This window comes from Lepisosteus oculatus, chromosome 18 (genome assembly GCF_040954835.1).
Source record: "Lepisosteus oculatus isolate fLepOcu1 chromosome 18, fLepOcu1.hap2, whole genome shotgun sequence".
In the NCBI taxonomy this organism is placed as follows: domain Eukaryota; kingdom Metazoa; phylum Chordata; class Actinopteri; order Semionotiformes; family Lepisosteidae; genus Lepisosteus; species Lepisosteus oculatus.
The window spans coordinates 15199322-15214780 of NC_090713.1; the positions used below are offsets into that span (position 1 = coordinate 15199322).

At 39.8% G+C, this 15459-nt stretch overlaps 2 long non-coding RNA genes across 2 annotated transcripts; both read right to left on the reverse strand.

The window, feature by feature from the left end:
• Window positions 1–309: 309 nt before the first annotated feature.
• On the reverse strand, window positions 310–935 carry LOC138223928 (uncharacterized). Its single transcript, XR_011182347.1, has 2 exons — window positions 847–935; window positions 310–611 (listed from the first exon to the last, which is right to left on the reverse strand). It is a non-coding gene; the product is annotated as an uncharacterized lncRNA (long non-coding RNA).
• A 13575-nt stretch (window positions 936–14510) lies between these two features.
• Window positions 14511–15201, reverse strand: LOC138223930 (uncharacterized). The gene is made up of 2 exons (XR_011182349.1): window positions 15048–15201; window positions 14511–14812 (listed from the first exon to the last, which is right to left on the reverse strand). It is a non-coding gene; the product is annotated as an uncharacterized lncRNA (long non-coding RNA).
• Between the last annotated feature and the right edge of the window lie 258 nt (window positions 15202–15459).

The following is a 15459-nucleotide window of genomic DNA, read 5'->3' on the forward strand; positions in this document are numbered from 1 at the left end:
ATTTCTTGATTGAGAACAGGTGTGGCAGTAATCAGGCCTGGGTGTAGCTAGAGAAATTGAACTCAGCTATCCAAAGATGTGATAAACCACAGTTGATTTATGTTTTAACAGGGGGAGCAATCACTTTTTCACACAGGGCCATGTGGGTTTGGATTTTTTTTCCCTTAATAATAAAAACCTTCATTTAAAAACTGCATTTTGTGTTTCCTTGTGTTATCTTTGTCTAAAACTTCAATTTGTTTGACGATCTGAAACATTTCAGTGTGACAAACATGAAAAAAAAAAATAAATCAGGAAGGGGTCAAACACTTTTTCACACCACTGTATATACAGTATATATTTTATTGAAGTTCAGTTTGTTTGTGTGCCTCTTCAGCCTGGACTCCTGTGATGGTCACTGCCACTGCCACTGAAATGCTCTGGGATCCCAGTCCGACGGGTAGTTGCAAGATAGATCAGGAGTTTAGGAGCTTTTCCAGCTTTCTGTTGGTACCAGCTGAGGCGATCATTATTGTACACTGCAGGACTGGTCTTACAGCTAACAGTGACTGTCTGTCCTGGAGCAGTCAATATTGTAGGAGCGTGGGTCACAAAAATCTGTCCACTAGATTCTGAAAATGAAGAAAACATTGCAAAAAGTGGGAAAGTATTGAAAATACCAATTTATTCTGTAAATCAGTAATACATTATATGATAGACATACAGTATGAAAACAGAATAAATTAATAAGATATTTATTATGATGCTTTAATATTTTTTATTTTTAAATTAACATAAATCTTGATTTCTTCTTCACATAATACAATAATGTTTTAAATTCTATAAAATATCCAAACCCATTCCTACCCTGATCAGTGATGAGGAGTGTCCAGATAAATATGATGAAGAAAGTCATTGTTCCTGTGGGTTCTGTTACCATGAAGCGCAGCTCTCAGTCTGGAAGTGTTAAACTCTCAAGGCTATAAACACTCCCAGAAGTGTCTTCTATGCAAATTATCTTTCTGGGTTAGGCTGCACTAGTAGCCAGTCAGTGCTAGAAAAACAGGCTTGGTGCTGCGTGATGTGACAGAGCAAGATGAGCAGTTTAACATTAACACTCCCAGGACAGCAGGACTAGACAGAAAGCAGCTTTATAAGGAGCAGAGGATTATACACAATCAGCTGAGTCCAACTTGAATGGAGTGGAGTGTGGAGAGCCTGGTTAAAGCAGTACTTGGTTTTGTGTGTTCAGGTACAGCAGGATCAATAGTTGAACTAAAAACGTATTTTACAGAGACTGAAGCATGCAAATGCACATATTAAAAACAGTCATGCAACCCACATTTTATATAAGTTTACACTGTCACAAATCCACTTATCAGCTATGTCCGCATTTCACCCAACATAGCTGGAATGGGGTGGAGTGCAGAAAATCTGGTTAAAACTGCACTTGGCTCTGTTTGTTCAGATGCAGCACAATTACTAACTGCACTGACTTAAACACTCTTAATACTTTTGGGGCAATACAAGAGAGGCAAAATGTTCAGTTCAGATCTGACAAAATACCTTGTTATATGTTTGTGGTCCCATGGGACATTCCTCACAGTGTTGAAGGAAAGACATGTTTTATCTATGGGGCTGGAGAGACACTGAAAACTTATTTTAATGTTCATGGGGAGTGTGCTCTCTCTTTGCATGACAGTCTTCTGTTCTTCTATATAACCGACAGTTGAAGGGGTCAGTCCTCTTTCTCAACTGTGTCTGTATTAAAACCTCAAACATTCAGACCCTCAGGTCTAAAGTTTCCAACTCCCTCCCTCTCCTCTTTCTATTCTCTCTTTATTTTTGTATCCAGGTTCCCAACTGGGGGGTAAGTGAAGCTCACTTCTCCAACATCAGGATTCAGGGCCAACATGAACAGTTTAGCATGAACACTCCCAGGACAGCAGGACTAGACAGAGAGCAGCTTTATAAGGAGCAGAGGATGAGATACAATCGGCCGAGCCCTTACTCCACTCAACACAGGTGGAATGGAGTAGAGAGTGGAGAGACTGGTTGAAACTGCCTTGCTAAGATATAGCAGGATTATTAATACCCAGTAAGTTTTAAAGGTTAAACGCACTACAGGAATTAAAATAAAAATTGAACCCAACTTTTTATTGAAGTAATTTTTTTATAGCAGAGGTTGAAATGTAGAAATGCACAGTTACAATGTGTTATGCGCCCTGATAAACCATCATATATTTAAGAATGATGTGTGTAATTATATTAATTCATTTTGGCATCTTTTACTAAAATCTGTTCTCTAGATCTTCTATACCTGGAATACCTGGAGTAGTGGTAGCAGTAGTTAGAACTCTTCTTAATCCTCATCTTCAGTCAATGTTACAGCTCTGCTTAGTGTGGGATTATAGGCACTGTAGCACTGGTGCTATGTATTTACTTGTACAAGCAGGCGCTGGAAGTGTTCCTCATACTGTGATAATTGAATAAACTTAACAATATGAATACTGAAGATTAATGGTGTATCTTACTCTAACCCTTGCTATCATTGACTTTTAACTTCATGTACTGTAAGGGGTATACAGTATGATCACCAGCTATAATTCCAATGCATGCATATTTTGGACGAGTTGATCAGTATCATAGCATAGTCCTTTACATTAAAGAGATCATAGTAATGACTATGCAGTGGGTGTAAAGCCATGGATTCAGCAATTATTCATGATTATCACTGAAAAGTATTAGTGTGAATACATTCTGTTCACCCTGGGCCTTTGGTGTCATTTTATTCTCAAAGTCCTTGTTATTGATCCTCTTGTGTATGTTTGTAACCAGCACTGGGGAAGTTAGACAACAGTTGTTAAAAAAATTAAATTAGTGAATGAATTAAATTAATTACATTATATTAAATGAAAGGTGAGATTCACTTTACAAAACATCTTTTTGTTTCTGGGTTCATTCTATCCCACAGTCTGCACCCCAAGAAACCCTCAGAGATGATTCAGGTCAGTTACATGGGAATAAGCATTGAATATCTGTGTATTGAAAAGACAGAATAAAATCAGAATAAAATTTGAAAAAAAGTAAATTTTTGAAAATCTAAATTTTAAAAAATAAAGTTGCTTCATGAAACTCTGAAAAGTAAATAGGGAGCAGGAACTTGTTTGTCACATCGATTTATCAGTACAGCTCTTTTCCCGAGACAAGAAAGAAGAAAGTGAAGCTCCACTGGAACCCAGAGGTGAAGATTTGAAAATTGGGGAGGGGGGTTTGGGGAAAAATCAAAGCATGGTTTGAAACAGGGATGACCAACATCCACCCCGAACACAAGCTCCATGGCTTGGTAACCCAGACATTTAAGTTTCAAGGAGACTTTTTGCGGAGCAGCAGCAGCAAAGAGAGGACATTAGTTAGCCAATATGATAAAAATGACTTCTTTTTTGTTTAGCACATTTGAACATTTTCAAAAACTGTCCAATCCCTAGTTTGTCAGGCATTTTTTTTCGCCGTGGGAGTGCTCCCACTTGTGCTGGTTTTAGTGCCTGCTGCCAGGATATTACCCCAGCGCTTTGTCATTAAAATTGGGTTTCCAATAATGTGGAAGTGAACTCTTGTTTTCATGTCTACTATAACAGACATACTGTAATCTCCCTTGCTTTTAACCAAGCATATCATAATTTCTAAGAATGAAAATGATTTAAACTATGTGACACTATCATTCAACGAGAGCACAAAATATCACAAGGATCCTGCAGAGTGCAACAAAGACAGCAAAAAAAAAGCCTATGCAATTGATTTGATTGACAGTTATTTATCAGTCAGCGCATTGATATTTCTTTATCACACAGTAAAATGTCAAAATTCCTTCCAGGGTGTGCGTATATCAGAGAATATAACACAGCTTCAAAAGTGTGTCAGCCAATTAGATTTCAGGACCGGAACTATCTTTCTTATAATTAGAATTAAGGTGCAATTAAAGATTTCTAATAATCTTTGTGTACCTTGACCATATAACCTGGTGCCTGCCTGTGTAAATACTCTACATAGGAATGTAGCTAAAAAGCTTGTTATCCTTATGATCTCAGCCTAAGAATGACCTGGTGGTTTTCACATGTGGGAAAGTAAGAGAGATGACTTTGTCTTCTGGATAACGATCCTTCCTACAACAGAGGCGATCTAAACTCCCATGATGGATGTCCACTGCTAGTGCCTGGATGTCTAGTTGAGAGCCATAGGTACATCTGGATCTGATCTTTAAAGTCACAGGGCACGTTCAATCACCCAAAGGAAGATCCACCGATGAGTGACCTTTAAGGTGGGCCCTAGTGGTATACCTGATGGCATCTCAGACAATCACCAACTTCTGATGCGATACTACAAAACTGTAACTCAAGTCATTTTCCATTGGTTAACTCACTGACTCAATCTCTTCATCTAAACTGGCAAACTGAATTTTCAACCATGGGACTGCAAGCAGTCCGAGTCAGGACTTAAACTTTTCTCAGAGAAGCCAGGCTGAGAGAGTGTGTCAGTAAAGTGCAGAATTCCAAGATATTCTTCCTGAAACAGAAGAAATATTCTGTTTGTAAACCCAACGCTATCTTCGACGATCAACAAAATCAGACAGCTAGACTCTTTGTCGACATCCAGAATATCCAAGCACACACTGAATAAAAACTATAACACAGAATGACCTAAGATCCTCTGTTGCCTACCTTGCAGATATCTAGAGGAAAAACTGTGCACAAACTGCTTTTAAAGACCAAAGTAAAATATCATTATTCACATCATAATTCTCAAGGGGTGTGCTATTATTCCAAACACACATTTGATGTTTAGTTCATGATAGTTAATGCATATTCACTTGTGTCTGAGAATATGAATATGATTTAGTTTTACGAGACTGATACAACCTACGAGCTAGACTGTAAAACATTATCATCTCTGCATATTTTAACTCTGAAATTATTAACTCTTTTCTTTGTAATCCCCTTGTAATCAGTCATTCATATCACAGCAGATCATTTCTCAGATGTATTTTGTTACGCTTGTTTGTTATGCACGTATTGATAATACTGTATTAATAAACTGTATGTTGTTTATTCGGAATTCCTGCATGAGACTGTAAATTATGATGTTTGATTGGTTTCTAAAAGTCGTCAAATTGTCACGGGAGCTGGTCCTGACTCCCAGGTAGTGCGTACTTTAGACCCTATGCAGACGCTATAATCCGGAAGTGACTGGAATAAGACCTCAAGGGAAACACAGCAAGAGCAGGACGGGATGGCAGACGGGGGGGCGTGACGGCTGTGATCTGATGACAAGTCCTAAGGCAGTCCAAAGGGGAAATCGGGTCACAGTCCAGGGTCCAGGAGCTGGGAGATCCAATCCGAGACAGACAAGATTAAAACCGGAATGGGATCTGGAACAGGAATAGTGACAGGGATTCAGGAGGATAAAAACAGTAATGAGGCCAGGTGCTCCGAGCCCTGGACTCAGCAGGTCAGGATGCCTGATGAAGCCTATGCCGTTGGGTCCCTCCATGATCCGCTGGTATGCGGGCTTCTGGGCGTACGTATTCCAATGCAGAGCGTGGAATAGTGGGAGTGCCAGGCTTTAAATAATAACAAGGAAAACATGGACAGCTGCACATAATGAACTAAAATAGGAAAGGGTCGGAGCGCCCTTTAGAGGAGGGATGACGATCGTGACACAAATCCTCTTGCAATTTGTTGTTACAATTTCTAATTGTAACAGCAAATGAAAACCCCCTTCTCCACCAGTGTGTATCCCACCATGTGCCCGGTGCTTTGCAGGATAAGCTCTGGGCCACAGAAGCCCTAAATTGGACAAGCAATTATTGAAAGAGTTGTGATATGATGTGAAAAAGGTACAACGAAGGCCTGTTTACTTCTATTCTTTAACCTGTCACAATATATTGGTTTGGTTATTATCAGTTTTTACTTCAACATGAGAAAAATATTTTATTTCCCTTCATCTTTTCCTCAGCACAGACATATCTGTATGATCCTACAATTTAAATCTAAATGAATATTATAATATTTTAATTTCCAAGTTGTTGAGAACACCTCTACTTGCCACCATTTCAGACTACTTCTAAACAAAAAGCTGAGCTCCTCCATGGGCTATGTCCTGTGTCTGTAACGAACAGTTCTTTCCGGACCCTATGCGTACGACACAATCCGACGGAGTGGGGAAACACTGGGAAACGTCATGCAGGAATACGGGGCTGAAGACAGGGGGTCGTGTCCAAGTTGCGCTGGTGCACGGGGGAGGTGTGGCCGAGGCGAACAATCCCAAAGAGTAATCCTTAGAGTATCCAAAAACACACGAGAAAGTCCAAAACCAGAAGATCCATTAGAAGAAGGAATTAAAAACCATGAAGGCCGGGTCGGAACCGGCGGACGGGGAACAGGAACGGGAACAGGAACAGAGATTAAAACCTTAACGGGACCAGGCGCTTCCAGGTCCCGGACTCGCACGATATGGAAATCAGATGCAGAACCCGGATGAGCGTCAGCGCCTGGCTTTTAAGGTGGGCTGGGAATAGGGAGCAGGTGCATAGAATAAAGTCTTAAGTGAAAGGGCTGGAGCACCCTTAAGGAGGGGGAACTATAATCGTGACAGTGTCATTACTTTCAGCCTCAGCTTCAGGTCGCAGCTGACCTGCTGAGGGAGTTATTTCTATGTGTGTAACACTGGAGGGAGAGACAGCTATTATTGAGCTCATGGTAACTCTGACAGTAACAATCTGTTGCATCTTCAGCCTGGCATCTTCGATATCAGGCTAGTCTGTGCTTAGTCTGTGCTTGGAGTCATAAACTTACACTGCTGTTCACCGGATTACGAAATAAAAAAATCAAACAGCATATGGTAAAATATTTGGAACAATTCATTTAACACTTATTTACATAATTTAAACTTTCAGTGTTTTTTTTGTTTTACACTTAATAATTAATTATTAGCACTTTAACTATACTGATTTCAGCACAAATGCTTCATTTGTGAACTGAGATAGATGAGTCAAACATCCTCTTATAGTTTGTAACATGTTTTTATGTTCTTCTGACTGTATCTAGAAGGAGCTGTTGTTATTTAACACTATACAGGCACTTACAGTAGCTAGTTATCTAGTTACCTGCATTTACATACTAGGAGACACAGTAGTGATACCTTCTGGTGCAGTTTTAGAGTCATTGGCAGGAGCTAAGACTTCTCTGTCTCTGTCTGCAAGTCATGTAATTGAAAGACACTGCTGACTGCTAGTTTACTTTTAGATTATGTTTGTTTCTGTTTGCATACAGTAATCTTGCTGTATCTGAACACAAAGAGACAAGACTGTCAATTCCATGAGGAGTATAGTCTTTGGTCTCTTCTGCCCAAAGTGAAAAAAGACCCTATGCGTAGTGGCGGAACAGGGTTTAGCCCGGGTTCAGCTGTCCAGGAAATGCTATATAGAAACCTATGCCCTCAGGCCACGGACATGGAGCGACCTGGTGCTAGGCGAGTCTCAAGAAATTCTAAACCTCAATGCTGTGTGAGGAGGAAAGTGTGACCCAGAAATATATAGCCCCAGACAAAGACACAGCGGATGGACAAGCAAAGTACAGGGAACTAGGGACAGGACAGAGTAGGAGCGCCCTCCAGATGAAGAGGGCATGACAATATCAGGACACAATGTTGTGTTGCAGATTTCCCTAGGGGGATTGGAGCTGCCTGACAAGGTCCACCTCCATTTTCATTAATATTTAATTTATACGGCTCTTCTCTTGACACTCAAAGAGCTTTACAGGGAATGGGGACTCCCCTCCACCGCCACCAAAGTGTAGCCTCACCTGGATGATGCAACAGCAGCCAAAGTGTCCCAGGAGGAGGCCATGATGAGTAGAGGACATGGGAAATTTAGGTAGGATGCCAGGGGTAACACCCCTACTCTTTTCAATAAACACGCTGAGATTTTTAATGACCATAGAGAGTCAGCACCTTGTTAAGGTCTCATCCGAAGAACGGCTCCTTTGTACAGTATATGTTGACTGTCACTATACTGGGGCATTAGGACCCACACAGACCACAGAGTTAGCTCCCCCTACTGGTCCAATTATCACCTTTCCAGCAGTAACCTTCTTCTCTTCCGGGAGTTACAGGGTGATATAACTGATATACTGTATCTCAGACTGTGTCTAAGTGTACATAATGTAAACCCAGAGAGCAGTGTGTGCCTAAATGTTTCTGATGTAAACCCAGAGATCAGTATTTGTATGATCTTAGAGCTTAGAGTTGACAATGCTAATGGTGGTGCCCACTACGTTCAAAACTGGCCAATTAACTTCAATAGCTAGTTAACTATAGTATAAGTGGAACGATGGTTTGTGACATAGAGTCCCTAGTTGGCAATAGGAAACTGTGGAGAGACTGTAGATATAGGACTAAACCACTTGGGGTCGCAAGTGAAGGGTTGACAGGGGTGGATGAGGTTCTCAGCTGAGTGTGGTCAGCAGAGTAAGGCTGATGAATCTCTAAAGAGGTCTGAGGCACAGCCCTTTATAAACATGCTCTTTTCACGACAATGATAGACAGAGTCAGTCTGGACATGAGTATTTTTGACAGCTTCTGTGTTGAAAGCACTAAAAATCAATTATGCAATCTCACGTTTTAGAGAATTCAGCCCTTAGCCAGCCAAGGGAAGACAGATCGAACCTCTGTCTGAGTCATAAACTGTGCAGCCCTAATTAAACAAAAAGCCTGTATTTACTGTAAGTGTTTAGCTTAAGTAAAATGTGATTTTAAGTAATAGCTGTTTATTAATATTCCAATAGCTGTAGAATATGAAATACAAACTGTGTATTTGCAAACTTCAGTCTCTGTTAAACATGGTATCACCTCCACCAGTAATGTGTCTAAACACACAGAGCCAAGTGCTGATTTAACCAAACTCTCAACACCCCAATCCATTCATGCTATGCTGAATGGAAAAAGGTCTCAGCTGATTGTGTCTCATTCTCGTTTCCTTATAGAGCTGCTCTCTGTCTAGTCCTGCGGTTCTGGGAGTGTTCATGCTAAACTGTTAATCTTTTTCTGTCACAACAAACACCACCAAGCCTGTGTTTCCAGCACTGACTGGCTACAAGTGCTGCTAAAGCCAGGAAGACAATTTGCATAGAAAAGACACTTTGCATTGGCAGTACATGCTCTGGGAGTGTTTATAGCCCTGTGAGTTTAACACTTCAAGACTGAGAGCTGCCCTTCAGGGAAACACAACCCACAGCAACAATGACCTTCATCACTATTTTCATCTGGACACTCCTAGTCTCTGCTCGAGGTAGGAATGGGTCTGAAATATTTGATGAACGTAGTTTACAACTATAGGTAAAAATGAAATGTTTTGTATAAAACAGGAAATCAATTAAATTTTTAATGATATTTTAATGATATTTACTACTTTCTCATTTGCAGAATCCAGAGGACAGGTAACTGTGACTCAGACTCCAGCAATGAAATCTGTTCTCCCTGGACAGACAGTCACTGTGAACTGTAAGACCAGTGCAGCACTATACAATAACAGATTCCTAGCCTGGTACCAAAAGAAAGTTGGAGAAACTAATAAATTCCTGATTTATGCAGCAACTATGTCAGACTGGGATCCCAGAGCGTTTCAGTGGCAGTGGATCTGGGACTGACTTCACTCTGACCATCACAGGAGTCCAGGCTGTTATTAATACTATAGTAATATCTTCGGTAAAGGCTTTTATGCATAAAATATTTCTGCATCATTAAAATATTTATGATAAAGGTAGGTTGTGCACTTTTGTCCAACTGAGCAATCGTACTTTCATAAAATATACCAACTTCTTAATGACTGATGATTAACATGCTGTAATACACAGTTTAAATTTAAAAGCTTAAATGCTGTACATGAGAGGTTAAGCTGTATTGGCTCCACCTGGCGGTTTTACAAGGTGATTCCGGATACTTTCCGGCATGACGTTAAATGATGCGATACACCGGGTGATACCGCGTTTTGATGCGACACGCCACCGAGGTATACCACGAAATACCCCACCCGTTTTGAATGGCTGCATCTGTATATTCTCATGTACGGTTAGAATGTGTTCATTGTCTTCCAATGAAAGACAAGTTCCTTTTCGCCGAAGTCGGGAGACATTAGAAGCTTGCCACACCCGGACTGTTAAACCAACGCATTAGCACGGTAAAGCTATCCCATTGAGGAGCCGGGCAATAATTGTTGCGTTCCTTGATTTTCTGATCTGCAAGGCCATTTGGCTGCAGCGAATGTTAATTCTGTCTGGCATTGCCAGATTGTGAAAAAATAAAAGTATTTAAATCAAGATATGGGTATACAGGTACAGACTTCAAGCTGCACCACTGAATCGCTTTGGTAAGGAGACGGACTGTGGCCAAATCATGAAGACTCTCTCACACCAAATAATGAAGATGAAAAGAAACGGGAAGTCAACACGAGACATTGTACAGTATTTGCGTTAGTCTGACATCGATAAGAAGAGTGCGCAGAAGGCTTGGATGGAGATACAAAAAAAACAACACATGCCCCATTATAAGGGTAAAAAACAAAGAGGAAAGACTCAAACAAGTGCTCCAATGGATTGAACAGGGGGAGACATTTCATGATGTACTTTTCACCGATGAAACAACAGTTGCTCTGGAACAGTTTTCAACAATGTCATTTTGTAAAAAGGGGAGAGATGTGGATTGTTGACCGGGGCGGGAGACATTCGGGAATGTGAGTCTGATAAAGAAGGAATAAAAGCATTTTATTAAAAATGCATTTGCGTTTGTCTGGGTGCTGACAAAGTAAAAAACAATTACTTTTTGACAATGAAAAACTGTGTGTGTCTCTGTCTCTCTCGTGTTTCGAAATCCTGTGGCTTTTGAAATTTACTGGGGGTGGACCACATCGGTAAATTTCGATGGGTCCAGAGGCAAAAGTGCCATGCTTTGCAATCTCCGAGAAACCATTAGTAGCATGGTGAATCGGAGAATCTCAGCACTTACTTTGTGCGACTGGAAAAAAATTTGTGATCGAATCAACGAAATACTTCGAAGAAGGAGGCGCTCTTTTCCCCTAGTCTAACAGTATGTCCAGAAACAAAACATTCCTGTTAAACAAGAGGAATGTAAAAAACAAAATGGTACAAAAGTAAAAAAAACAATTTCTTTATGACAGTGAAAACCGGTGTGTGTGTGTCTCTCTCTCTCTGCTGGCGCATGGGTGTGGTGGGGTGCTGTGCCAGCCGTACAAAAAATTAAAGTGTCCCTTTCCATTCAATGGGTGTCTGAGTCGCTGTGTTCCAATGTCATCGAGCTAAAGCCAACACAAAGCAAGAACTGATCAATGCGATTTACAAATTCTGGGAGAAATAACTGACCGAACAAAATTGCAACCATTTTATTAACAGGCTGTTTCGTGTTCTTCCTAGGATTGTTGAGTGGGGCGGGGCGGGGCGGGGGGGGACATTCGGGAATGTGAGTCTGATTAAGAATGAATAAAGCATTTTATTTAAAACGCGTTTGCGTTTGTCTGGGTGCTGACAAATTAAAAAACAATTACTTTTTGACAATGAAAAGCTGTGTCTCTCTCTCTCCGCTGGCATTTGTAATTTAATTAATTAATTGCTTACACTAATATAGCACTTTATCTGGACACTCCACTCAAAGCGTAATCATTTTTATTTTTAAATACATTTTAGCAAAGTCATGTACCATAAAAGTATGGTAATTAATACTTTCGCTGGAGTTTAAATAAAGTCGATGTTTTCTCTTTTTGGCTAGACTTTACTATCTAGCCATGAGATAAACAATAGTTTGTCATTAAACAACTTTATGTTTATTAATCTTCCTTGTTATGCACAGTGAGAATGATAATGTAATGAGAATTAATTTAATCACAGAGTGCTCATAAATTGTGCTAGGAAGAAAACAGATAGGTGTTCTGAAAGGTCACATATAAACAGGTTTTCAATGGAAAGAATGATAGTGTAACGATGACGGACACAAAAACTCAGACTTGCGGAGTTAAAACCTGCCTTTCTTTTCTTCTGTGTCACCCACCGCCTGCCTGCCGGCTGTCCCGCGCCCCACCCAGAGAGATCTTTTTGATTAAATTAATTCCCATTACATTACCATTCCCACTGTGCATAACAAGGAAGATTAATAAACAGAAGGTTGTTTAATGACAATCTATTGTATATCTCATGGCAATAAAGTCAAGTCTACCCTAAAAAAAGTCAAGTCTAAGTGTCACATGCTACTATTTGTGCATGAACATAGTCATACTGTTACATATTTCTTTAGATATGTGATTGCATGTTTTTTTTAAATCCCTGGCGGGACCGGGCATCCATAAGAATCAAGTTAAAGGTTTCATTGCGCTTTGACAGAAACCAAAGAGAAAAGAGAACAACTTTTTGTTTAAGAGAAGAGACACAGGATGGGCTGGATTTGAACACACAATTTCTGGTTTACAAGGCAGGAACATAGACCACAGTACCACCAGCAAAGGTCACATGAGAAGCAGTGAAACAGCACTACACATACAGAATCAACAGACGTTGTACAGCATGTACTACTGCGTTGCAGTATATGAATATAATTATATCGTTATTAATTTCTTTAGATACGCGATTCCATATTATATTAGCAGAAAAGCTTAGAACTACCACTTTTTATACCTGCTATTTCACATGTTAGTTAAAGACTTCGATGCTTAAAATGTTTAGGGAGAAATGGAATACTGGTGTGTATTTTTTCTTTAAAGTACCGATTCCTGGAATCTGAGTGGCTGACACCCTTCTGAAGTGGTACCATAATCTCTGGTATACGGAAAAGAAAGCGTAGATAAAAAAGCTTGGATTCTCATGTATCTTATACAAGTATCTTTTAATACAGTCTTTGCTGTGCTCTTGAGGATCCTTGTGATATTTTGCGCTCTGGTTGAATGATGCGTTGCAGTTTAAATAATTTTCGTTGTTAGACATTATGAAACGTTCTGTTAAAAGCAAGGGAGTTTTTATTATTGTTATTGTTGTTATCAAAAATGACTTAGAATCGATCATGTTGTGATATTTTGAAATAAAAAAGTCAATTGATTGTCCATAATATTGCTATTCTATCTTTTCGAAGAAATGTTTGTTAAAAGAGAAGTCCAGCACCAGCTGGATTTGAACACACAACCCAACAGTTAGTAGGCAGGCATGTAGACCAGTAGACTACAAGGGAAGTCACATGAAAAGAGAAGCGAAACAGCCCTACACAGCCCTGTCGCAGTACACTAATCATATCGTTATTAAATTCTTTAGATATGCGATTCCATATTATATTCCCTTTTAATCAAATTCTAAAAGTATGCTTGTTGAATCCGGTATCTCTTTAGTTAAAGACTTCGATGCTTAAAATGTTTAGGGAGAAATGAAATACTGGTGTGTAGTTTTTCTTTAAAGTACCAAGACCAGCCATATACTGTATATTTATGTTCCAAAATTAATATCGTTTATGGCCTTCACACACGTTACAGTATGCTCCTATTCTTTTTATGCTCAGCTACTAAGATTTCCCTTCAGTGGTTAAATTCAATATCTACAACGGGCACAGTAAAGACGTTTACTGTAAGTCTTTCTACGACAGACCAACTGTCGGTCAACCAATCACGTACAGCGGTACCCCGCGTCATCTTGCATCATGATGCGCGACGCCGTAGCCAATTACCTCAGGTACGTGTCTGTACCGCGCACTTTGAATGGCTGCATCTGTAATGAAGTCTGAAACAGAATATGAGAAAAGGAGATTATTAATATTACAGAATTACTCTAGGCTGATGGCAATATCACTGTCATAACACTTCTCCTGTCATTTTGACTCTCTACTTTGACTCTCTACTTTGGATGAGTCGTTGCTGCGCTCTTGGGGTAATTTTGGTCAACTGGCCCCTCCTGGGATGGTTCACCACTGTTCCATGTTTTCGCCATTTGTGGATAATGGCTCTCACTGTGGTTCGCTGGAGTCCCAAAGCTTTAGAAATGGCTTTATAACCTTTTCCAAACTGATAAATCTCAATTACTCTGTTTCTCATTTGTTCCCATAATTTCTTTGGATCGCAGTATGATGTCTAGCTTTTGAGGATCTTTTGGCCTACTTCACTTTGTCAGGCAGGTCCTATTTAAGTGATTTCTTGATTGAGAACAGGTGTGGCAGTAATCAGGCCTGGGTGTAGCTAGAGAAATTGAACTCAGCTATCCAAAGATGTGATAAACCACAGTTGATTTATGTTTTAACAGGGGGAGCAATCACTTTTTCACACAGGGCCATGTGGGTTTGGATTTTTTTTCCCTTAATAATAAAAACCTTCATTTAAAAACTGCATTTTGTGTTTCCTTGTGTTATCTTTGTCTAAAACTTCAATTTGTTTGACGATCTGAAACATTTCAGTGTGACAAACATGAAAAAAAAAAATAAATCAGGAAGGGGTCAAACACTTTTTCACACCACTGTATATACAGTATATATTTTATTGAAGTTCAGTTTGTTTGTGTGCCTCTTCAGCCTGGACTCCTGTGATGGTCACTGCCACTGCCACTGAAATGCTCTGGGATCCCAGTCCGACGGGTAGTTGCAAGATAGATCAGGAGTTTAGGAGCTTTTCCAGCTTTCTGTTGGTACCAGCTGAGGCGATCATTATTGTACACTGCAGGACTGGTCTTAAAGCTAACAGTGACTGTCTGTCCTGGAGCAGTCAATATTGTAGGAGCGTGGGTCACAAAAATCTGTCCACTAGATTCTGAAAATGAAGAAAACATTGCAAAAAGTGGGAAAGTATTGAAAATACCAATTTATTCTGTAAATCAGTAATACATTATATGATAGACATACAGTATGAAAACAGAATAAATTAATAAGATATTTATTATGATGCTTTAATATTTTTTATTTTTAAATTAACATAAATCTTGATTTCTTCTTCACATAATACAAAAATGTTTTAAATTCTATAAAATATCCAAACCCATTCCTACCCTGATCAGTGATGAGGAGTGTCCAGATAAATATGATGAAGAAAGTCATTGTTCCTGTGGGTTCTGTTACCATGAAGCGCAGCTCTCAGTCTGGAAGTGTTAAACTCACAAGGCTATAAACACTCCCAGAAGTGTCTTCTATGCAAATTATCTTTCTGGGTTAGGCTGCACTAGTAGCCAGTCAGTGCTAGAAAAACAGGCTTGGTGCTGCGTGATGTGACAGAGCAAGATGAGCAGTTTAACATTAACACTCCCAGGACAGCAGGACTAGACAGAAAGCAGCTTTATAAGGAGCAGAGGATTATACACAATCAGCTGAGTCCAACTTGAATGGAGTGGAGTGTGGAGAGTCTGGTTAAAGCAGTACTTGGTTTTGTGTGTTCAGGTACAGCAGGATCAATAGTTGAACTAA